General features: G+C 42.3%; 1 protein-coding gene and 1 non-coding gene across 5 annotated transcripts in view; one reads left to right on the top strand and one right to left on the bottom strand.

The window, feature by feature from the left end:
- Nucleotides 1-24,732, top strand: part of stx11a (syntaxin 11a) — a 132,390-nt gene that overhangs the window by 24,514 nt on the left and 83,144 nt on the right. For 2 of the 4 annotated variants that reach the window (XM_063056055.1, XM_063056053.1), the window contains exon 2: nucleotides 20,646-20,753. The exons of the other annotated variants lie outside the window; for them this stretch is intronic. The gene's annotated coding sequence lies outside the window, so the exon portion shown is untranslated. The remainder of the gene's footprint in view (nucleotides 1-20,645; nucleotides 20,754-24,732) is intronic. 4 annotated transcript variants of the gene reach the window in all.
- Nucleotides 12,784-12,898, bottom strand: LOC134351243 (U5 spliceosomal RNA). The gene has a single exon (XR_010019090.1). It is a non-coding gene; the product is annotated as a U5 spliceosomal RNA (small nuclear RNA).

Raw genomic sequence — 24,732 nt, 5'->3', positions numbered from 1 at the left:
ACGCCCGTCACTCATTCCTCCGCCCTGCCACTACACTAAACGGCCCGTCACTCATTCCTCCGCCCTGCCTCTACACTCAACGGCCCTTCACTCATTCCTCCGCCCTTCCGCTATACTCTACGGCCCGTCACTCAGTCCTCCGGCCCGCCTCTATTCCCAACGGCCCGTCACTCATTCCTCCGCCCCGCCCCTTTCCGTTCCCGCCTTCACTCCGCTCCACGCCCATCGACGCCGGGCTGTCATTCGTTCATCTTGTCGTCTCGTCGCTCGCTTAGCCCCGCCCCTGCCCCAAAGGCCTGTCACTCACTTCGCCCCGCCCTTTTCTCTCACCGCTCCCCGTTCTTGAATGTCTGCACGCCCGATGTGAGCCGATGCTCGGCCAACAGTTGATGTCCCCTCTAACGCTGGTTGTGACGTCACAGCGAGCGATGCCGTCAAACGGTGACGTCACAGCTCGCGGCTGCCTGGGTGCAGAAAGCTTTCCCTCCTCCGAGTACGACAGGCATTCCCAATGTTTCCACGATTTGGCTGATGTCTCATATTATCACATGTATCACTCGTATAAAACCAGGTGTGAGGAAGGAAGAGGTTCTGGAGTGCCCTCAAGGGCACGCTGAGAGAGTGGACAGGAGTACGGCAGATGTATGGTTATCCACTTTTGAACACAAAACAAAACATTGTGATATTAAACAAGTAACTGCTATGTACAAAAAGTGACGCTAGGTGATGTGGATGTAGTGTTGGTGGGGTGGGTTAATGGGTGAAGCTGTTGATCAGCCTGACGGTTTGAAGGAAGTAACTTGTTTTTCGGTCCAGTGGGGCCTGGGAGGATGTCACTGATGGGAGGTGGAGTGGATGTCATTCTTACCTTTACAAAAAAAGATCTATTTGCCATTGAGGGAGCACAGTGAATCTTTACTGAACTCTGGATTGGAATTGGCTTATTGTCATGTACACAAGTATCAGTATCCACAGGTGCAATGAAAAACAAGTCCACTTTAGAGAAAGTGGTCGAAGTGTTGCCAAACTCCAGTGAGTATGTTTGGTTGAAGAACAAAATGGTTTTGGGAGACACACAAGAGAGACTGCAGATGCTGAAATCTGGAGCAAAAAGCAAACTGTTGGAGGAACTCAGTGGGTCAGGCAGCATCTATGCAGGCAAAGAGTTGGTCAACTTTTTGGGTCAAGATTCTGCATCAGGATTTTCCCTGTCTGGAAGTAGTGTCAAAATAACGTGCTGGTATTTAAAGATAGATGAGGAAAATTTTTGTCACGCTGAGAATGCCCTATCCTTATGGGAAGTGGAGGCTCAGGTTTTGTCGTCTTTTAAGACAGAGGTCAATGGATTGCTAGATATTGAAGGAATCAAAGAATTGGGGGATAATTTAAGAAAATACCTCCAAAGTAGATATTCAGTCACGATTTTCATGAATTGCGGACAATGCTTGAAGCACTAAATGGTCTACTCCTGCTCTTATTTCACATAATTTTAAGCTAGGGAATTGTCACTTGTTCAATGATAAATGCAGAAGGGCATATTGAGACCAGCACTAGATACACTTAAAAACAAGGTTTTGTCAGCCAGCTGCAACATAAGACAATATGCATGCTGAACAGGAAAACAGCATGCAATAAAGAAAGATAAGTGTTTTCATAACCAAAGCTCTACAATCCTACCACATCTGACTATAAACAGTGGTGGCTACAGGAAGGATGAAGCTGGGGTTCAAGATTCTCAGTAATATGATTGATAAAGACATGGCAAAGCATGTGTAGCCATGTTCAGCCAAATGTACTGAGTACATGAATCACCTTGGCTTCCTGTGCAGAAAAAAGCCAACAAGGGAGTCAGTCATCTCATTCAGTTTACTCCAGATGAAGGCAAGAAATATTTGACAGCACTGAATTCAGCAGAGGCAATGGATCAGGCAACATTCTTCCTGCAGTGCAGAAGACCTGCCTCCAGAACTGGCTGAGGCTCTTCCAAGCTGTTCCAGTGCTGTTCTAACACTGTTTTCTACCCAAAATCACCCAGGTATGTCCTATGCACAGAGAGCAAGACCGATCATCAGCAAAGTGATCGGAGGTATTGTTGATGGTGATGTCAAGTGACATTTCGTCATCAGTAACCTTCTAACTGATACCCAGTATGAGTTTCCCCCGTACTATTCAATCCAGGTCTTCTCTTGCCCTTGGTTCAAAGATTTTAATCTGAAAGGGGCACTGAAAGTGATGACCTTGACAACCAGAGCAACAACCAATCGGCTGGGTTGAGCAGCATCGGTGGGAGGAAAGGAATTGACAATGTTTTGGGCTGCATCCTTCCTTTCCTTCCACAGATTCTGCTCAACCCACTATTCGTTGCTCCAGATTTCAGTATCTGCAGTCTCTTGTGTCTCCAGCCAAGAAAAGTGACTGCAGTAGATTTTGTTGATGGTATACACTGCAGTAATTGCACCCTAGTGGAGGCAATGAATGTTTGGGGTGGCAGATGAAGGCGCCAATTGAGTAGGTGATGTCAATCTTATTAAGGATTGTTGGAGCCACAATTACTGAGGCGTGGAATAGACCTCTGCACAAAATATTCTTCTGGCATCCATTTCAACCCTTGGAACACTAAACCTTGCTATTGTCAGCTTTGGAAAAATCAGTGTCCTGGGGTCATGACATCGAGGGACATCTGGCTGTGAGATTTCCAAGCCTGGAGCCACCATACCTCTGGAACCATCAAGCAGTGACACTATCATCCCCAGCACCAAACAGTGAGACACCATGACCTGCCCATCAATCTTAGATCTTCAAAGCTGACACCTGGGATCGCTTGAGTCCAGGTGCCCCCTGAATTCAGGTAACTCATTCACACTCCCTGTCCAAACATTATTAGTGTGATGCTTCACCTAACTGGTGAACCAAAATAAGGTCCAGGTCTGTGCAGTGACTTATGTAAATTACTTGATTATTTGATTTTATATGTGGTTTCCAATCCCTCTATCTTGTGCTCCACTGCAGCCCTGGAAGACAAAATACTGGGCATGGAAACCTTGTAACAGATTTCTGAAAGAACAGCATGTTCCTTCATTAGTCCTCACAAAATGAAGATTCAAAGGCAAAGTTCAAGAAAGTATACCAACAAATAATACAAACGCTCAATGAAACTGACTGGTCACCAAACCCTCAGGTATATAATGCCTGCCTTAGACCTTTTCCCAAAACATTTCTCCGGAATCCAGCACTTCTTTTGTCAAGATAGTAAATTACGGTCTGATAGTCACGAGTTGTAGGGAAGTTTCCTTGACTACCAAGATTTGAAGGAATGGATTGGTACTTTGATTCAGAAATGAAAGTGTTGGGCACTATTAATGTCAAAGCGTGTTTTGGTTCTCTGTCAATTTTTGTGAAAATTTACTTTTCTCACTGGCATCTCCATTGTTGGTCTCAAAAGAAGTCACACTAATTTAGTCCCTAACGAAAATCAAATTGAGGTTGAATCGTTCGGACAGAGATGGCGCTCAGTACTCGGTGTTGGAGAGCTGATTCAGAGGCTCGAAGTTTTCGGATGACTCAGAGACGGATTGTGGTCGGGCATGGCAGGGAGAGTTTTTCTTCCTTCTCCCGTCTGTGTGAGATGTGGGACATTTGAGAGACTTTGAACTTTTTACTGTGCTCATGGACTTCTTCATCAAGTTATGGTATTGTTGCACTGTTTGTAACTGTATGTTTTAATTATGTAATTTTGTCAGTTTTTTCAGTCTTGGTCTGTCCTGTGCTTTGTGATATCACACCGGAGGAAATATTCTATCATTTCTTAATACATGCATTACTAAATGACAATAAAAGAGGACTGCGTGTCTTCATAATCTAAATCAGAGATATAATCATAAATATCAAAGAATTAAGGAATAGAGAGGGTAATTTTGACTATTTACATTAACTTCACAGCCAAATAAATCCTTTCCAATTTTATTTTCCATTCAAAAATACTTGTGTTTTTGTTGGGCCTCTTTGAATTTCAGAATGTCCCAAAGCACAGTACAACCAAACAAATGCTTTGAAAGTGTCATCACTGTTACCAACAGGAAATGTGACATTTTATTTATGCACAACAGGCTGCCACTGAGTAATTTTGATTTTGGGGGATTTTGTAATGTGTGAAATTAACTGAGCAGCACATAATTCCACTGAATTTACAAAGTGTGAACTGTGCTTCAGTAGATGGAACCGATACCTCTGAGTCAGAAGGTTTGCAGTTCAAGCCCAACTCAAGAAACTTGTGCATGAAAACCTAGACTTCTACTCAGAGTGGTACTAATGCACAGCAATATGGTCCAAACTACCAGCTTTCAGGTGAAAATGTTTCTGGAGGTCCGTTCCATTCTCTTGTATTTCCTTGAGGGCAAAACATTCAAAAGTACTTGAACTGTGCAACACTAAGATGTTCTGAATCTGTAAGGGTCTTACATAAATACAAGGTTTTATTCTTGAAAAAACTGTTAAATTCTGAGAAAATGGCTATTTTGTGATCAGATCAGTAAAACTGTATTACACCATCAGCCACAGTTAGTTACCTCTCTGTGTCATGTACTGTAAATACTACTTAATTTTATATGATTGTCTTCAATCACATGGTACTTATTTTGCCTTAGTCACTTACATTTTTTCACTGTGTTTTAATTCCTCTTTTACCATTTTGGTGCTTCTGTTAAAATCTGTTCACTTACAACATTTTCCAGTTTTGGCAACAGCTCCAAACTCAAAGTGTTATCTGCTGTCACTCTCTAATGACCTGAATGTTTGTAGCATGTCCTTATTATGGTTACATTGGCTATGACTTAACTGGTGGAATCCAGGTTGCAGACCTGAAGCATATCTTGCAGTATTGCATAACCTGGTAACCTACCTCAATGACCATCACCCAGTAGCACTTACGAGGATTTGATAATGAAACATATCAACTCCTGCCTGAGAAGTGTCTTGGATTCACTCCAGTTTGCCAGGTCCACAGCAGATGCCATTTCATTGGCTCTTCTCTCAACTCTGAAACCCCTGGACAGTGAAGATACATACCTAAGGATGTTCTTCATTGACTACAGCTCGGCTTTCAGTACTATCATCCCCTCAAAACTAACAAATAAGCTCCAAGACCTAGGTCTCAATGCCTCCTTGTGCATCTGGATTCTCGATTTCCTAATTTGCAGATATCAGTCAGTTTGCGTTGACAATAACTTCTCCACAATCGCCATCAGCACAGGTGCACCACAAGGCTGTGAGCTTAGCCCACTGCCTTACTCACTTTATACTTACGACTGTGGGGTTAAGCACAGCTCCAATGTCATATTTTCATTTGCTGATGAAATCACTGTCATTGACCAAAGGTGGTGACAAATCAGCATATAGGAGGGAGATTGAAAATCTGCTGAACAACAACCTCTCACTCAAAGTCAGCAAAACCAAAGAGATGATTGTTAACTACAGGAGGAGAACAGTTCCCATCAGGGGATCAGAGAGAGAGAAAGGGTCTGCAACTTGAAATTCCTATCATTTCAGACAATCCGTCCTGGGACCAGCATGCAAGTCCCATTACAAAGAAGGCACGTCATGCACTTCTACTTTCTCAGAGGTTTACAAAGATTTGCTAACTCATCTAAAACTTTGACAAACTTCTATAGATGCCCAATGGAGAGTATATTGACTGGTTGCATCACAGTTTGGTATGGAAACATCAATGTCAATGAATGGAGAAGCCTGCAAACAGTAGTTGACACAGCCTAGTCCATCACAGATATAACCCTCCCTACCATTGAGTACCTCTACAAAGAGCAAGAAAGCAGCATCCATCATTAAGGACCCATCCAGGCCATGTTCTCTTTTTGCTGTTGCCATCAGGAAGGAGGTACAGGAGCCTCAGGACCCACACCACCATATTCAGGAATAATTATTACCCCTCAATTATCAGACTCGTGAATTAGAGAGGATAACTGCTCTCAAATGCAATCGACTGATCTGTCCCCATAGCCTGTGGACTCACCTTCAAGGAATCTTCATCTCATGTTCTCGATATTTATTGCTTGTTAACTTATTATTATTATTTTGTTTGTATTTTTTGTATTAGCAGTTTGTTGTCTTTTGCACATTTGTTTTGTGCAGTTTCTCATTGATTCTATCGTGTTTCTTTGTATTTATTGTGAATGCCTGCCAGAAAATGAATCTCAGGATAGTATAAGGTGACATATACTGTATGTACTTTGTTAATAAAATTACTTGAACTTTGAAATCACTGTAACTGACTCTCCTTATGTGTTTTTTTCACCATTCATTAATTTTATTTCATTTTTCAAGTAGTTAAACTGTAAAACAAACATAAAACAAACCATGTCATTCAAAACCATTCAGTTGAAACAGACACTCTATTTCAAGCTAAGTTATATGAAGAGATTATCTGGTGGATAGAGAAACAAAATCAGGGAGGCTCTCTGAGTCTCCTTGAAAAATGCAACATCATTACTTACTTCTGGGAATCCCTAATCCATGAACACTCGAAGCAGAGTGGCAGAATTTAGAATTATACTCACAATCTGAAAGACTTTTATGTTCTTTTTTTGTTTTGTGGCTTTCTAGAGAAGACAAATCTCAGAGTTGTACATGGATACATGCAGTACTTTGATAATAAATGAACCTTTGAATCTTGTGTCCATGCATTAAAAGCACATTGAAGTCCAGAGGAAGAAGCACCTAGTTTACCACTGGCCCCTTTTTTCATTTAGTCAAACAGATTTTTCCTTTTTTTTTGGAAATCTGTAGTTTCCGCATCAGCATTGTCACTGCACAGATAGAGTGGAAGCAAGTTAACCCTTGATCTTGAGGCACTACCAAAGAAGGAGTAGGAAAAGAAAGATGTTAATTGCTAAACTAAAAGTAATAATTTTTAGGTTATCTTTGAATTGCCAACTCTTTTCAAAATTAGGACATTTCACCAATCATGGATCGGTCTGTCTAAGTAGACAATGGATGCCCCTCGGGGCACAGACCTGGGCAAAGAATATGGAGATCCTGGGCTGCCCGGACATCAAGATCCCCCTCTCGGCCTCGCGGATGTGGTCCGAAGAAATGCGACGCGGTATATTTGGCATCAGCTTGGCTGCAGGAGCTGCCGGGAGGTGACGTGATATGTCATCCAACCGCCTTAGGGGCTCCACTCCGGATTTGTGTAGGGTTTACTCCTTAGCTTTCTCTTCTCCTGAAGATACCCACAAGGCAGTGGGATCTGTAACCCTGGATAGGGGCCCATACTGGGTACTGTCAGCCTGAGCCAGCTGAGCCCAGGACTCATGTAAGGCAGGGTTGTCACGCCCTGTAGTAGTGACATATGGAGCCACTACCCACTTAATTGTATTTAACCAATATAATTTACATAAAGCGTTGAAATTTGATCACAAGGCCATTTGAAGTTTCGGGTGTCCACTTGTTTGGATTCATACCTGAGGTTCAAGATAAAAAATACTCTCAATAATTTACCTTTGTACCAATCATTTTAAAAATCGAAGTGAAATCAATAATTTTATCCATCTTTACACTAACAATTTTTGAATTTGTTCCTCCAATTATCCATTACTGTGGCCTTCTGAAGTATCGAGTAGCAGGTGTAGATGGCTGAATAATTTATTCAGAGACAGAGTACAGTAACAGGCCCTTCCAGTTCAATGGGCCCACAGCACCTACATACACCCAAGTGACCAATTAACCTACTAACCCATACTTGGGAATGTGAGAAGAAACCCACTCAGGGACACGGAGAATGTACAGACTCATTACAGGCAGCAGTGGGAATTGAACCTGCATCGCTGGTGCTGTAAAGCTTGACACTACACTAATCGCTATGCCACAGTGCCCATCCTCATCCCACACCCACTGTTAACCCAGGGATGTTAAATGTTTGTTTCTGTGGGTTGCATTGCTGCGTATCATGAGTATTTGAAACCATGTCAAATTTCACACTACATTTTTGTTATTCCCAGTAGAAGAATACAATCAAATCCCAGCAGTATCATTTGAGAAATATTCACTGAAGAGGCAACAACACCAACAAAATCCCTTTCTAAACTCCAGAACTTCATACCCCAATGAGGAGAAACCAAAAAGTAAGAGACAGAAACATAATCAGTGTGATGGTATTGGGTTTGCTGACTGTGAAGTTCTAAACTCAAAAGAAGATTTTAAGCCCATGACAGGAAAGGTCTCCTCAAGGAGTACATCACATTCAGAGTCTCACCTTCTGAGTGACTGACGTTGGTACAAGTTTCTTTCCTAGCTGTGTTTGTTCACTGGAGATTTTCTTCAAGGTTCTATTCTAATCTTTCCTGTCCCATCGGGCAGAAGATACAAAAGTCTGAAAGCTCGTCCCACCAGGCTCAAGGATAGCTTCTATCCCACTGTTATCAAACTTTTGAATGGACTACTTTTACGATAAAAAGAACTGCTGGCTCCACAGTCAACCTCGTTATGATCTTACACTTTATCGTTTATCTGCACTGCACTTTTTCAATAACTTTTACTCTTTATTCTGCATTGTTAAGGTTTTACCTTATTCTAGTGTAACTCTCATTTCGGCTAGCGACTTAATATAGGGGGTGATAACCCCCAGCCTGGCCAAACTTAAGAAATCTTGTTTGGGTGGTTGCTGCACGATGTGTCCCCTGTTACAAATCAGTACCCGAAATAACAAACAGTACACAATAAACGATTAAACAATTAAGATTATAATTCTTACTTTGACTATATGGTTAGTAGAGAAATAAAAGAAAAGAAAAAAAGGGCCCAATCTTATTAAACAGTCTGTTGCACAAAGTTGGAGCTCACAGATAAGCCAATCATTCACCATTGACCTCTTCCGGACCCTCGCTCCGAGTCCACCCCGTCCGGCGATCTACCAACTCTCTCCTCATCTCTCCCCGGCAAAAGCCCACAAAAAAACTCCTTCCAGATTCACAAGACAGAGCAACAAAATCCTGATTGGCTAACATGCATAACCTGTTATCTCCAGCCATAACCCAAACATTGCTGCTACAGAGAAACTGTTACCTTAGCAGTGAATATTACAGAGAAGCCATTTCATTAGCCTTAGCAGTGAAACATTACAGAGAAGCCATTACAGCACATTACACTAGCACAGTGCTTTGTGTAATGATTTGATCTGTATAAAAGGCATGCAAGACAAACTTTTCATTATATTTTGGTACATGTGATAATAATAAACCAATGCCAATACCAATACCTTTCATGCTCTCACCTATGCTCCCAAATTGTATGTTGCTTTTCCCTTTAATCTTTTTCTACATTTAACAGCTCATCCCCTTATTCAAAAGAATATATTTATGTTTTATTCATTTATCATCTCTGCTGTTTCTTTCTCTGGCTTGGAGCAGTCTTCACGCAGAGAATGCTGTACCCTCATGGGCAATGCTAGCAACTTGGCTTCATTAAAAAAGCTGACAAAAATGCGGAAGAAATGGCAAAGTTGCCACCCGATGCGCTACAAGGCACAGAAAGGAACAGCGAGGCTTGAAGTACTAAACGGCCACATCCTCCCTTTGGCAAAAGGTTTCAGTCAAACCAGATGGAGTTTATTGTCATGTGCACAGGTGCAGTGTAATGTAGAAGCATCATAGGCACAAGGCATCAAATAAGCAACATTCAGAAGAAAAACATAAATGTAATTTCTGTGCAATTTTTTAATGAAAAAGAACAGAATTACAACAGAAAAACGAGGTCCATTTAGTGCAAAGTGATCATAGTATTCAAAGTTCAAAGTGCATTTTTAAAAATCAAAGTATATATACTATCAATGACCTTGAAATTCGTCTTCTTACAGGCAGCCACAAAAACAAAGTAACCCAATAGAACCCATTTAAAAAAAGACAATCAAACACCCATTGTACAAACAGAAAGAACAAATCATGCAAACAATAAAAAGTAAACAAATAACACTCCAAACTAAAGTTCACGAAGGCGAGTCCACAGCCACGAAGCCAGTTGATCGCAGCAGCCGGTCCGGGAGCCGGTTAGTTGCAGGCCGCAGCCTCAGTTCAGCTCAGAGACGAATAAACCTCGGCGAGCAGCAAGCTGAACACTGGCCCGTCCTGTGGTGTTCCTCAGTACAGTGTTGCTAAACCTCGGTGTTTAGGGTTTTGCTGGCTGGATCATGAACTGAATATTTGAAGGGTGTGGGACTTCCATACTCCTGCCTGAAGGTAGCTGCAAAATGGTGGCATGGCCTGGATGATGGGGATCTTTAATGGGAGCTGTTACTTTCTTGGGGCAGCATCTACAGCTGACGGTGGGGAGGAATGTGCCCGTGATGTATTGGGCTGACACCACTAGTCTCTGCCACTTCTTAGGTTACTGTGAATTTAAGTTGCCATACTAGACCATGATGCAACCAGTCAGGATATTTTCAACAGTACATCTGTAGAAGTTTGTTAGTGTTTGCTTACAATCTGAGCCTCCTCTCCTCTGAAGAAAGTAAAGACACTGTTGCGCATTCCTTATGATTTTAATCAATGTGCTGGGCCCAGGACAGGTCATCCAGTATGATTATAGCCAGGAACTTAAAGCTGCTGATTCTCTCTGTTGTTGGTCACCCAGTGTAGACCTCTGCATGTTTGCTAACCTACCCCTTCCTGAAACCATCTATCAGCTCTTTAGTTCTGCTCGTGCTGAGCGAGAGGTTGTTTGCTTTGGGTCTGGCAGATGCAAATTGTTTCTCTTTCAGTCTGACCTGACCTGCGAAGGTGTTGAAGCAATTTCTATTTCAGATTCATAGTGTCTTCTGTTTTCTTGATTTTCTAGTACATATTACAGCTGGGTTAAAAATTATTCAAAATTTAATATTACCTTAATGTTTCTTCAACAAAATACATCAGAAACCTTATGCCTTGCATCTCCTACAAAAATCCAGCAGAGGGAGTGAGGAGCAGCAATGTCAAAAAAAGATAATTATTTTTCTAAGAAGTTTTGAAGATGCTAACAAACAATCTACTCAAATAATCTCTGTACATTTACACGATGAGTACGATGGTGCGTCAAGTGTGAATGTTGACAGCTATTCACTCAGTATTAAATGCAGTTGTCTCCTCAGCAAACTTGTCTAGAGTTGGGCAGAACATCAGCTCAATGTCACCAACACTAGCCCCAAATGACAACAGTAACTAATACAGTAACATCAGTCTGCTTCATTAGAGTAGAAATAAAAACAACATTGAGGGCATCTATTTGAAGAAACTTCTTTCTGCAACCTGCAAAAGACAAATTAACATTTTTAAAGCACTCTCTCTGTCCCTTTGCTTCAGGATACCATGGAATATTGCAATTCCCTCAATAGCACGAGAGGAATTCAGCAATGCAGGAAGCAAATTTGGAGGGGAATGAACAACTTATAAACAATAAATAAATGTTTCAGATTGAGATCTTTCATCAGGAGGTGAAGGGTCTTGGCCTGAAACATTTGTCTATTCCCCTCCATAGATGCTGCCTGACTTTCTGAGTTCCTGCAGCATTTTGTGTGTTATTCAAGATTTCCAGTATCTGTAGTCTCTGTAGTCTCTCTTGTATCTCAATTGTGTGTGTGTGTGGGGGGGGGGGGGGAGGGGAGTTTGTGGAGCAATCTGTGCAAGATAGGGATAGTAGGTGCTGAACAGAGGGCAAGAACCTGAGCAAAGTCACCCACTAACACACAAAGATCTTATGCCACAGGCAGACTCTGTGGGAACCAATTAATGGTGAATTACTGCCATTCACCAAGCTGAATGACAGCGTCCATTCAGGAACAGCTTCTTCCTCTCTGCCATCGGATTCCAAAATGGACCATCAACCCTTGGGCACCACCTCACTTTTTAAATATATGATTTCTGGGTTTTTTTTTTGCATCTATTTTTTAAATCTATTCAATATACACATACTGTAATTGGTTTACTTATGTATTAATATTATTTTGTTTTTTTCTTCTATATTATGTATTGCATTGAACTGCTGCTGCTAAATTAACAAATTTCACAACATTTGCTGGTGATAATAATCCTGATTTTGATAAACACAAGAGAATCTGCAGGTACTGGAATTACAGAGCAACACACAAAATGCTAGAGGAACTTTCAGCAGGTCAGAGAGCATCCAGGGAAATGAATAAACAGCAAATATTATGGGCAGAGAGATCCTGCATCAGGACCTGAGAAATTCACCCATTTTAATTTCTCAATGGTTAATCTGCTCATTCGGAGTTACGCACACTCTACTCAAGGCATTGAAACTGCTCTGTGTGTAGGCGAAACCACACCGACATAGGATTGAATTCATATGCATACTCAAATGTACTTTCTCCAGTGCAACACAGTTTATATTACAAACGACACACGAAGCAGCAACATATCACAATCAAACAAATCCACAACTAAATTCTCAAACGTGAAGAAATCTGCAGATTCTGGAAATTCAAGTAACACACACAAAGGCCAGGCAGCATCTCTAGGAAGAGGTGCAGTCGACGTTTCAGGCCGAGACCCTTCGTCAGGACTTCCTGAAGGAAGAGCGAGTAAGAGATTTGAAAGTGGGAGATCCAAAATGATAGGAGAAGACAGGAGGGGGAGGGATGGAAGAGCTGGACGGGTGATTGGAAAAGGGGATATGAGAGGATCATGGGACAGGAGGTCCAGGGAGAAAGACAAGGGAAGGGGGAAACACCCAGAAGATGAGTAAAAGGTATAGCCACAGAACTCTATTTTTCACTTGTAAACAAGCCCCGCACGGAGCAGGGCATCAAAAAATTGGTTAAAACTCTGAGTGTTCCTCTCCACGGAAATCTTTAGTAAAAGGCGAAAGATTTATACGATCTGAAGAGAAACCAGAGTATACTGATCATAATGTGCCCGATACGCTCAGGTCACACTAGGCTTACCACTTTAAAATCACAGCGAGCAGCCCTAATCATCATGTTAATGCAGTGGGGACCTCTTTAATGTAGAAATATATTACCAACTTAAAAACTAAGGGCATTGAAGGATGGACAATAAGCCCCAAATTCCAGTCTCTCCATGCAAAGCTTTCTGGGTATGTAAATAAGCGGACGGGACTTCCTCTGATGGGCCCGTCGCTCGAAAGATTGGAAGAGCTCAAAGTTCAAAGTAAATTTATTGTCGAAATCTGTGTCTGTGAACCACTTGCTACTTAGCAGGGGAGTCATTCAGCTGTAACCGCTCTAGTTTATTCTTTGTGCTCAAGATATGTTTTTTTTCTAAAGTTCTGGCACTTGTAGCTGATTTCCAGCAACTACAGAAAGAATTGCGAAGAGGGGTGGGACTGACTCGATTCGTTGACTGAGGACTGTATACAGGTTTAATCTTCCCTCCCTCCACCATCACGTTCCCACTGGCGAACTGCTGACACAGGTGTACTTAGGGAGGAAGAGCAGGGAGCCTCGATCATTTGGCGATCTGGATTAACAAGCGAACAGGTCAAGGTCAAGCTGAAAGTCAATGAGGGGGCAAGGTTGACTCTCGACCCGCTTTTATTTGCAATTTCGAAATTGTAGTTCTGCATTTAATCACGACAAGCTAGGGTATGTCATAACTGCAGCAAAGCCGGGCAGGATTCCAATTGCAAGCAGGACACCACTAGACCAAGGACCCCAAGCATTGCAATTTGTGGGGACACAAGCCACCTCTGTAAGTCCTGCCCCAAGTGCACAGGTAGTAAGGGAAGATGCCAACAAGTCCTGCAGGAAGGAGAATACTTCCTCTCCCTCAGTCGAGGCTCCTGTTGAGAATGAGTTGAGGCAAAGGACAGGAAGGTCAGCCACTTCAGGCTGCTCGTAAGAAATAGGAGCAGATAGCCCATCAAATTTGCTCTGCCGTTCAACCATGGCTGATTCTTTGTTCCCTCTCCTCAGCCCCACTCCCCAGCCTTCTCCCCATAACCTTAGATGCTGTGTCCAATCAAGAACCTATCAAGCTCTGCCTTAAATACACCCAATGACCTGGCCTCCACAGCTGCCTGTGGTAATATATTCCACAAATTCACTACCATCTGGCTAAAGAATTTTCTCTGCATCTCTTTTTTAAATGGATGTTCCTCTATCCTGAGGCTGTCCTCGACTCCCCCACCAAGAGAAACATCCTTTCCATATCTACTCTATCTGGGCCTTTCATCATTTGAAAGGTTTCAGTGAAAACCCCCTCATCTTTCTAAATTCCAGCAAGTACAGACCCAGAGCTATCAAAATGTACCTCATATGATAACCTTTTCATTTCCAGATTCATCCTTGTGAACCTCCTCTAAACCCTCTCCAATGCTAGCACTGATAGATGAGGAGCCCAAAACTTTTCGCAATACTTAAGGTGAGGCCTCATCAGTGCTTATAAAGCCTCAGCATCACGTCCCTGCTCTTGTATTCTAGACCTCTTGAAATGAATGCTGACGTTGCACTTGCCTTCCTCATCTCTGACTCTACCTGCAAGTTAACCTTTAGGGTTCTGCATAAGGACTCTGAAGTCCTTTTGCATCTCAGATTTTTGGATTTTCTCCCTGCTTAGAAAATAATCTGCAAATTTATTTCTACTACCAAAGTGCATGACCATGCATTTTCTGACATTGTATTTCATTGTCCCCTCTTGCCCATTCTCCTAATCTGTCTAAGTCCTTCTGCAGCCTACCTATTTCCTCAACAGCAGTCTTCGTATCATTTGCAAACTTGGCAACAAAGCCATCTATTCCACCATCTAAATCATTGATATACAGCATAAAAAGTGATCCCAACACTGACCCCTGCAGAACACCACCAGTCACTGGCAGCCTTTTATTCCCACTGGCTGCCTTCTACCAATCAGCCAATGTTCTAACCATGTTGGTAACTTTCCTGTAATACCATGGGTGCTTAACTTGGTCAGTAGTCTCATGTATGACACCTTGTCAAAGGCTCTGATAGTCCAAATATACAACATCCACTACATCCCCTTTACCTATCCAATGTGTAATCTCCTCAAAGACTTCCAACTGGCTCGACAGGCAAGATTTTCCCTGAAGGAAATCATGCTGACTTTGTACTATCTTGTCCTGTCTCATCACGTACTCCATAACCTCATCCTTAACAATTGACTCCAACATCTTCCCAACCACTGGTTAACTGGTCTGTAATTTCCTTTCTGCTGCCTTCCTTCTTTCTTAAAGAGTGGAGTGACATTTCCAGTTTTCCAGTCCTCTGACACCATTCCAGAGTTCAATGATTTTTGAAAGATCATTATTAATGCCTTCACAATCTCTACCACTACCTCTTTCAGAAGCCTCGGGTGCAGTCCATCGTCTTTCAGCTTTTTGAGCACCTTCTCCCTTGTAATAGTAACTGCACTCTCTTCTCTTCCCTCACACCCTTCAACATCTGGCACACTGCTAGTGTCTTCCACAGTGAAAACTGATGCAAAAGACTCAGTTAGTTTATCTGTCATCTCCTTGTCCCCATTATTTTTTTCTGGCCTTATTTTGTAGTGGTCCTCATCTTTATTTTTTACATTCTTGAAAAAACGTACTATCCTCTTTGATATTGTTTGCTGGCTTGCTTTCATATTTCATCATTTCCCACCTAATGATTCTTTTAGTTGCTTTCTATAGAGTTATAAAAGCTTCCCAATCCTCTGTCTTCCTGCTAGCTTTTGCTTTGTTGTATGACCTCTCTTTTGGTTTTAATTAGCCTTGTCAGCCATGGTTGTACTATTTTGGTATTTGAGTATTGCTTCATTTTTGGAATACATTTATCCTGCACCTTCCTCAATTTCCCAGAAACTCACACCATTGCTGCTCTGCTGACATCCCTGCCAGCATCTGCTTCCAATTTACTTTGGAATTAAGCTCCCTAATCGCCTCCGGTTCATTACATAACACCCAATCCAGTATAGCTGATCCCCCAGTGGTCCCAACAACAAACTGCTCTAAAATGCCATCTCTTCAGCATTCAACAAACTCACTCTCTTGAGATCCATTTCCAACCTGATTTTCCCAATTGACCTGCATGTTGAAATCTCCCATGACTATCAAAACATTGCTCTTTTTAATGCCTTTTCTATTTCCCATTGTAATCTGTGGTCCACATCCAAGCTACTGCTGGGAGGCCTGTATATAACCGCCATCAGGGTCCTTTTACCCTTGCAGATTCTTAGCCCACAAGATTCAACATCTTCTGATCTTACGTCACATCGTTCTACTGATTTGATGCCATTCTTTACCAGCAAAGCCACACCACCCCCTCTGGCAACCTTCCTATCCCTCTGATACAACATGTAACCTTGGACATTCAACTCCCAACTACAACTATCCTTCAGCCACGATTCAGTGATGGCCACAACATCATACCTGACAATCTGTAAAAGTGCAACAAGATCATCCACCTTATTTCTTGTGCTCAGCCGCTGGCTTCCTACCAGGGAGAGGAGGACATGGGGAAAGCATGGAATGAGGAGGAAGAAAGTGCCTCCCAAAAAGTGCTTCCCAAAACTTGAGACAATAGCAAGATGTGTGTGTGTGGTGGGGGGGGGGGGGGGGGAATGAGTCACGAATTTGCATCAGCTCCAGAAAACCTGACAGAATCTGCTCCTGTGTGCAGTCAGGGGTGGGAGAGGGTGGGGTTAATGTGAGGGAGAGACTCATTCTTTGCCTCAGAGTCCTCCACAATCATTCTCCAATTCAAAATCCACTCAGAATAAGAAGATGCTCATGCTTCTTCCACGAGGCTAACAGGGAGAGCCCTGTAATCCACAGAAGACTGTTCAGAAAAAAAATCCTCAGATGGACAGATGGAAAGTCTGTAAGTCCTTCCATAATGGTCTGTACAACAGGAAGACCACAGCTACATCGTGTCACAGAACTTCCAATCCTCAGACATTTGAGACACCACTCATCCAGAAAGAGCTAACATTGCATCCACTCTCTACAGAAGAATAAAACTTGAGGAAGCAAATGCTTCCTTGGTCGTTTGGCACTTGAAGTGCTATTGGAAGTATACAACACTATGCCTCCAGCTGGGCAGCATGTCAGAATCCAGGAGGCCTGGAGGAAGGACATCTTCACCCTCATCCACAAGCAGTAGGGGAGTGTGGATTATAAGATTCTATCCAAGGTCATTGCCAATCGGGTAAATCAGTATCTACAAAAGGAGGTGATGCTTATCAAGTTTTTACTGACAAATCTTTGAGTTCTAGATTATTCAGTTGTCTTAATATAATTTGCCTGGATGTGTTTGAGTAATGTTAACTAACGTCTTTATTCATACAACCATCTGGATGACTCAACCAAGATCTGTGCCCCACAGCTGGTGAGCTTATACTGGCATTAGTTTGGTATTATTTTTGTTTGAATCCAGCCAATTTGAATGATTATCTGAGAAATGAATTGAATTGACTTTATTTCTTACATCCTTCACATACATGAGGAGTAAAAATCTTTGTGTCTCCATCTAAATGTGCAATGTGCAATTTATAGTTATTTATAGTAAATAGTATGTACAACAGAACAGTCAATATAACATAGAAATACAGTTGTGTCAGCATGAATTAATCAGTCTGATGGCCTGGTGGAAGAAGCTGTTCCAGAGCCTGTTGGTCCTGGTTTTTATACTGTGGTACTGTTTCCTGGAGCAGTTTGTGGTTGGGTCCCACAATGATCTTTTGGGCCCTTTTATGCATCTTTCTCTGTAAGTGTCCTGAATAGTGGGAGATTCACATCTATAGATGCATTGGGCTCATCAGAAGAATATTCCCTTCATTGAGAAGGAATGTTATTATGAAGACACAGCAACAAATGGAGAGGGGTGGAGGATGAGTTTATATGGAAGGATGCTGTGTACAGTGTCGTGCTTTAGGGCTGGAAAAAGATACAGTAATGAAGAGGGCCAGGACCATGAAGAAATTTTAATGAAGGTCTATAGGACTCACTCTGTGATATCTTGCTCCTTCTGTGTTGTCTGTTTTATTATCCTGCATAGAAATATTATATGACACATGCTGTAAACAGCAAATCTGGAGTCAATCTGTTTGTTGCAACATGGTGTCAGCCATTGTTCGTGTGACCGCTGAGCAGGATGACTCAACCTGCACTCCACTTTAAATATCAATGAATATGAACGCAGGCATCACTATAATCTCTGTTCATCTGCCCAGTGTCTATTCCAAGCACCGTGTCTGCTCATGGTAATTGGTTTGTTATTATCACATGTTATGACGTACAGTGAGAAACTTAGTTTTGCATGCCATCCGTGTGAATCATTTCATTATATCAAAATAATACAACAGAGAAGTTCAAGTCTAATTGTCATTCAGTCATACATGATTACCCATGAATACAGCCTAATGAAGCAGAACTCCACGGCCAAGGTGCAAAGCACAATACCAAAAGTCACACACAGCACAAGATATATATATCTGTAGCACATATAAGGTATCATTAAAATACGATCACATAAAAAACATATAGTTCAAGACCCTGAGTCCCTGAATGTTGCAGTAGTTTGCAGTTGAACACAATATGGCTTGTCTTCTGCTGAGCAAACACTGGGGGGCAGCACTGACTCCAGCTTGGATGTGATGCTGCTCTGCCTTGGCTGGTGTGCATCGACGCTGACACCTCCCTCCCGGGCAGCTGTAAACAGGTGACTCCACGGCTTGAGGCCTCGTCCTTGCGATGGCCAAAGCCACGCAGCTCCCCCGGCGTCTGCCAATAAATCAGTGAATCGGACTTGCAGCATTCCACATTAACAACGTCCAACAGGATCTTGTGATCAGAAGAAAAGCGACTGTGATGGTCACTTGCTGTTGGATGTCACACTGACTTGATGCACCAACTCCTCTGACGCAGGCAGCAGCAAGATCTCCACCGGCTCCAGCTTCTCCAGTTTCTCTGCCAGTGAGCAACTCGCTGATGGGAAGACCTGCAGTACTTTACATTCTTAATGTCCAGCAGGGTCTTGTAATCGTAAAAAATACATTCATAAAAGACAATAACATTTCTTGTTGAGCTGTAGAAGCTGCTGCAACCAAACGTGCCACCTTCTTACTGGATGAGATAAAGCAATAACAGAATGCAAAATATAGTGTTACAATTACAGTGAAAGTGACAATGCAGATCATAACAGGACAGACCGTGAAGTCGAGAGTCAATCTTACTGCACGTTCTGCCTTGAGGAACTAACTAGGGCCTTTAGCCTGAAAATAGATAGCAGCATCAGTGGTTTACTGATGTCAAGGAGGAGTGTCACTCTTCTGTGCCTGGATTTAAGTGAGTTACGATGGTATTTAAGTGCAGGGCAAGTATTACCCTTGGATGGGGTGTCCTGATTAAGAGGAAGACTCTTTTGGACTGAGATGAAGGGAATTATTTTGAGATAAGATGGCACCAAATGGCTACTTCTTCCAGGTCATCTGCAGAAACAACTTAAATTCCTCTCTTTAATGTCTCTTTTATAGTTTTCAAGGTGGCTGGGGTTCTGTTGAAGTCAGTGATCTGTAACAGCACTCAAACTACGTGGACGAGTTCCCGCTCCTGAAGCTCACCGACTGGCCGTTTCTCCATCATTCTCCGGGAGTGGTTTCTCTCTCTCTCTCTCTCTCTCTCTCTCTCCCCCCCCCTCGCTCCCCCCCTCTCCCTCTCCTCCCCCTCTCTCTCTGCTCTCTCTCCTCCCTCTCTCTTTCTCTCGATGTTGGTTGGTCTGTGAAATGGGTGTCATCTTTCTGTCCCTCGTCAGTGAGAGGGAGAGCCTGCGTCATGTCGAACTGTTGGGTAAACAATAGCTTTTGTGGACTGCAGATCATGGTCTCTCTTTGAGGGCTTTGCTGTTGCTCGGTGGGTGGTGTGTGCTGACACTTTCTGCTGAAATGGGGGGGGAGGAAGAGGAGGTTGAGACTTTGCTGCTGCTTGTGTGGGTGAAGGGGGAGAGGGGGCTTTGGGGTTCTAACATTTTTCTGTCATTCACTCTTTTGGGCTTCTGTTCTGTTTTTCCAGGATGTCCACAAAGAGGAAGAATTTCAGCTTGCATGCTGTATACATTCTCTGATATTAAAGTGTAACCATTTGAATTATTTTTGTGTGGAGAATAAACCTTTGAAATTTTCTACCCTGAGAGATTGTGGAGTCTCCGTCATGTAGTTCATTTAAAGCAGAGATAAACCGATTTCTGGGCTTTGAAGGAACCACGGTATGTGGGAAAGATGCAAGAAAATAGCATTGAACATCGAAGTGGAAGATCACTCCCAGAAACATGACGAGTGGTAAAAAAAAGGCTTGACAGGCCAGAGGGCCCACAACTGCAACTAATTATTTCAATTTTATATCAATACCATGACTTGTGATAACCATGGTGACTTGGATGTTCTGTATTTTATACAATTGATTTTATTGTTCATGGGTCCTCCCCAGTCTGTACATATGCACAAGCATTAGGGATACTGGACAGATACAACCCCATGGGGCTACAGCTATCTTCTGCCAACTGGGAATCTGGTTCGCAAATACATTTCTAGCTTGTGGGCTGTTCGGGTTCTGAAATCTAAAATTCAAAGTAAATTTATTCTCAAAGTATGGATATGTTATCATATACTACCCACAGGTTCATTTTCCTGCAGGCATCTGCAAGAGAAAAAGAAATGCAATAGAATTTTATGGACACCGATACAGGAACAAAGATTGACGAACATCAATATGTAAAGGAAGATAAACTGCAAATATAAAAGGTAATACGGAGAACGTGGGTTGTACAGAGTCCTTGAGAGTGAGGTTGTAGCTGGTGGTATCAGTTGAGCTTAGCGGTGAATGCAGTCTGATGGTTGATGGGCAATAGTTGTTCCTGAGCGTGGCAGTTTTGGACCAAAGGCTTCTGCACCTCCTGCCTGATGGTAGTGGCTGCTACTGAATGGTAGTAGACGGTACACAGGAATGGGACCCCGCTGTCACCTGTAGTGTATTTTTAAATTTTAAAAATGCTTGGTGGAAGGTGGGGTTTGGTCTCCCCGAAAGTTTTTCGCCTACAATGCAGACTGCCATATTTCATGGTGTAGGAGCGCGTGGTGAGGGATGCACAGAAAATTGGTGAGGATAGATAATGTAAAGGATAGCTAACACCCAGTGACAATATGTAGATGTTGTAAGCAATACATGGTGTATGTGATGTCTGTGTATGTCCTTTACCGTATACTTAAAAACTTTATGAACAAAGTATATTTTTGGAAAGTGATTAGCTGAAGGGGTTTGAGTTCTGTAGACCAGGTCAACTGTCAGTCCAGAAGCTGAGAGGTTGTGACATTGCCAATTGCAGCTTTGGTCAATGCAGTTTTGCGTCATGTACCTTTATACTCCAGCTATTCTGTAGCCGAGAGAAGTTAACCGAATAATCATCCCAAACTAGAGTCACTGAGTCCCATAGACTGAACAATTCAGTTGTCTCTTTGCTCTAAGTTCCTGTTCGACTAAGTGCAGGAAACTTTCACAAGGTGGTTGAGCAAAATTTCATGAATATTTCTAATTGCCTTCTCAGAATCAGTTTCAGTTTTTGTTTGGTGCTGCTCAGAGCTTATGATGAAATTGTTGATAGAGAAGGACAGCAAAGATTCAGTGTCTCTCTGAGTTGTTACAATGTCATGCTGGAGAATCGGAACAAGGGAAATTGTTTGAACTCAGTAATTAAGCCTGCCCGACAGCTCGACGTTCGTCGTAATATCTCATTACCTGAAACAGGACGAGAAACACGAATGGTTCTGAAGATTAGATTATGAAGACACGCAATCCTGTTTTTTCGTCATTTAGTAATGCATGCATTAAGAAATGATACAATATTTCCTCCGGTGTGATATCACAAAACACAGGACAGACCAAGACTGAAAAAAACTAACCAGACCACATAATTATAACATATAGTTACAACAGTGCAACAATACCATAACTTGATGAAGAAGTCCATGAGCACAGTAAAAAGTTCAAAGTTTCTCAAATGTCCCACATCTCACGCAGACGGGAGAAGGAAGAAAAACTCTCCCTGCCATGCTGACCACAATCCAACTCTGAGTCATCCGAAAACTTCGAGCTCTGATCAGTTCTCCGACACCGAGTACTGAGCGCCACCTCTGTCCGAACGATTTGACCTCCTTCTCGGTCGCCAACAGCAGGCAAAGCCGGGGATTTTGAGGCCTTCCCTCTGAAAGATTCCCCATCACGCAGTAACGACAGCAGCGAACGAGCGTTTCAGAAATTTCTCCAGATGTTTCTCTCTGCTTTCATGTCTGTCTCCATCAAATCAGAATTGTCCACGGCCCCTATTTAACGGATACGATATCATTTTTCACCGGAGGGCTGTGCACGCGCGGTGCGCTGTTCTCTCTCCTCCCGCCGAGGTTCCCAACTCCTCTGTTAGATTGAGTACTGTGCAGAAGTCTTAGACATATATATATAGCTAAGGTGCTGAAGACTTTTGCACAATATTATAGTAATTTTATGTATTACACTGTACTGCTGCTGCAAAAAAAAACATATTTTATGACACATGTGAGTGATGATAAACCTGATTCTGATATGAGTCTCTATTGCAGACTGAGAGCAGGAAGGGGCAGGGAGAGGGGAGGGAACAGGAAGCACCAGAGGGAAATTCTTTAATGATCAATAAACCAATTGTTCAGAATCAGATGACTTTGCTTGGTGTTTCAGAGCTGGACTCACACCACACCACCATCCCTGACACTCCTTCTCTGCCACCTGTCCCACATCTCTTCTGTAGTGCTCTACCTTCGCTATTCCCAACATCTTTTGCTCCCGCTAGATTTACGAATTTGCTGTCTGCTCCACGTTGACAAATACAGTTCTGAAGTCTTAGGCTCCCTAGCTATATACAGTATATGTGCCTAAGACTTTTGCACAGTACTGTATCTTCAGTGCTTGTCTTCAAATCTCATGTGCAAACAAGGTCAGAAATTTAGGATGACAACGAATGTTGAGAAAAATGTATTTCAATCTGAAACTTCCAGCAGAAAGCCTCTGTCACTGGAAGTGATTGTCTGGAGACACAAGTCCATCTGTTGAACAATAATGTGTGGAGAGATTGCAGACTGGGGATGACAGCTTTACTGTTGTACTGACGAGAACAGAAAAGATTGGAGCAGGAGTAGTTACCCTGCTCCTTTGACCCTGCTGCACCATTCAACAACGTCATGCATAATCTTCTGTCCCGGTCTCATTTTCCAACCCGTTACCATTTTGCCTCAATGGTTTTGCAGGGAAACCTCTTTCTGATTTTAATAGCTTTTTTTTCTGTAAAAGGTGAAGAAAATCTTCTGAATGAACTCATTCACATGTCCTCTAACCCTATTTGCAGCATTTCTGTCAATTATAGCAGGAGATCGGAAGCATCCCCAAAGGAATACAGTGACAAATTACATTGCAAGTAACTCCACTCTCCGCTCAGAGTGAAATATAAATTGGAGAACTGACACAAAGGATATTGCAGGCCCCAGTATCTGGCAATGACCCTTTCTCTAGTTATATTACTTTGAACTTGGTCCTTTCCAGTTGTTGCTGTTAACATATGGCCTACAAATCAGTAATATTCTTGCTTGAAGAGTAAATATTGGATAATGTTGAAGATTTCTCTGAATAGGTCCATGGGATCTTTTAAATCCATGAGAGGGAGCAGGTAGGATCTCACTTTAGCTCATATTTCAAAAGTGGTACCTCTGAAAATGCAACCATTCTGTCAGTTCTTGTGAAGGTGCCTAGACCGAGACTTGAATCCTAAGTTTCTGACTCGGAGGTGAGGGTGGTTCCCACTCATCTAAAGCTGACAATTGCCACAAATGTACTATCAGATGTGTCCTCAACATTCAGAAAATTAAATGTTGTGTAGCAGGTTTACAAGCCACAGTCCTCGCCCCGTGCTACTGTATGTCTTCGGTTATGATATCTGAACTGATATCTTTTATGTAATGAGGTTAAAGGTGTGCAAAGTGTTAGGAGAAACTGAAGGCAATCAACAACGGAATTATCATTCACTTGCTGTTGTGCTTCCTGACCAACACCAGTGGTCTTGCTGTGTTCCCTAGTCTTACATAGATCATGACTGTGCTCATCTTGTGTGGAGTTACTACAGGGTCTGGGTTTATTTTAACATACTGTACTATACATCCTCATTACTGATACCAGACCACAATTTAGCTCCTCAGAGCTTACTGAACTATGAAATTTTAAGCATGTGACACCATCATCTCTTTACACACTGGTAAAGCTGAGAATATATGAAGTCTAACTTATTCAGTGCAGAAAGAGTTACTCTCCCTTCATTTGATATATTGTTTGACTGACAGCAAATTAAAGGGACGTAACTATTCCTGCACAGAGTTGAAAGAGTTGTAGGTGCAAGTCACGACGTCTTCATCCAGATGCCTGAATGGAATTACTTAATTTTACTTCAAGTAAAAATCATTGATTCTATTTTGTAACTAAACTTGACTATGTTGGTAATTAAAGAGGAACTGATACAATATTTTTTCTATAAAGACATCTTTAACATTCAGACTTGGGTCAGGAGAAACCCGTCAGCAGCTAATTAAGATTAAACTGAAACAATAACAAGCATATGAAGCAGAGTCTGTGGTAGTTGTTTTGTTTTGTGTTGCTTTGCAGCTGACCACTCACATTGTGTCTCCCAGGAGTCTACTTACTCACACTGTG

The sequence above is a fragment of the Mobula hypostoma genome, chromosome 8, assembly GCF_963921235.1.
Source record: "Mobula hypostoma chromosome 8, sMobHyp1.1, whole genome shotgun sequence".
Lineage (NCBI taxonomy): Eukaryota > Metazoa > Chordata > Chondrichthyes > Myliobatiformes > Myliobatidae > Mobula > Mobula hypostoma.
The sequence above is the reverse complement of the archived record's forward strand: the minus strand, read 5'-3'. Positions and strand labels throughout refer to the sequence as shown.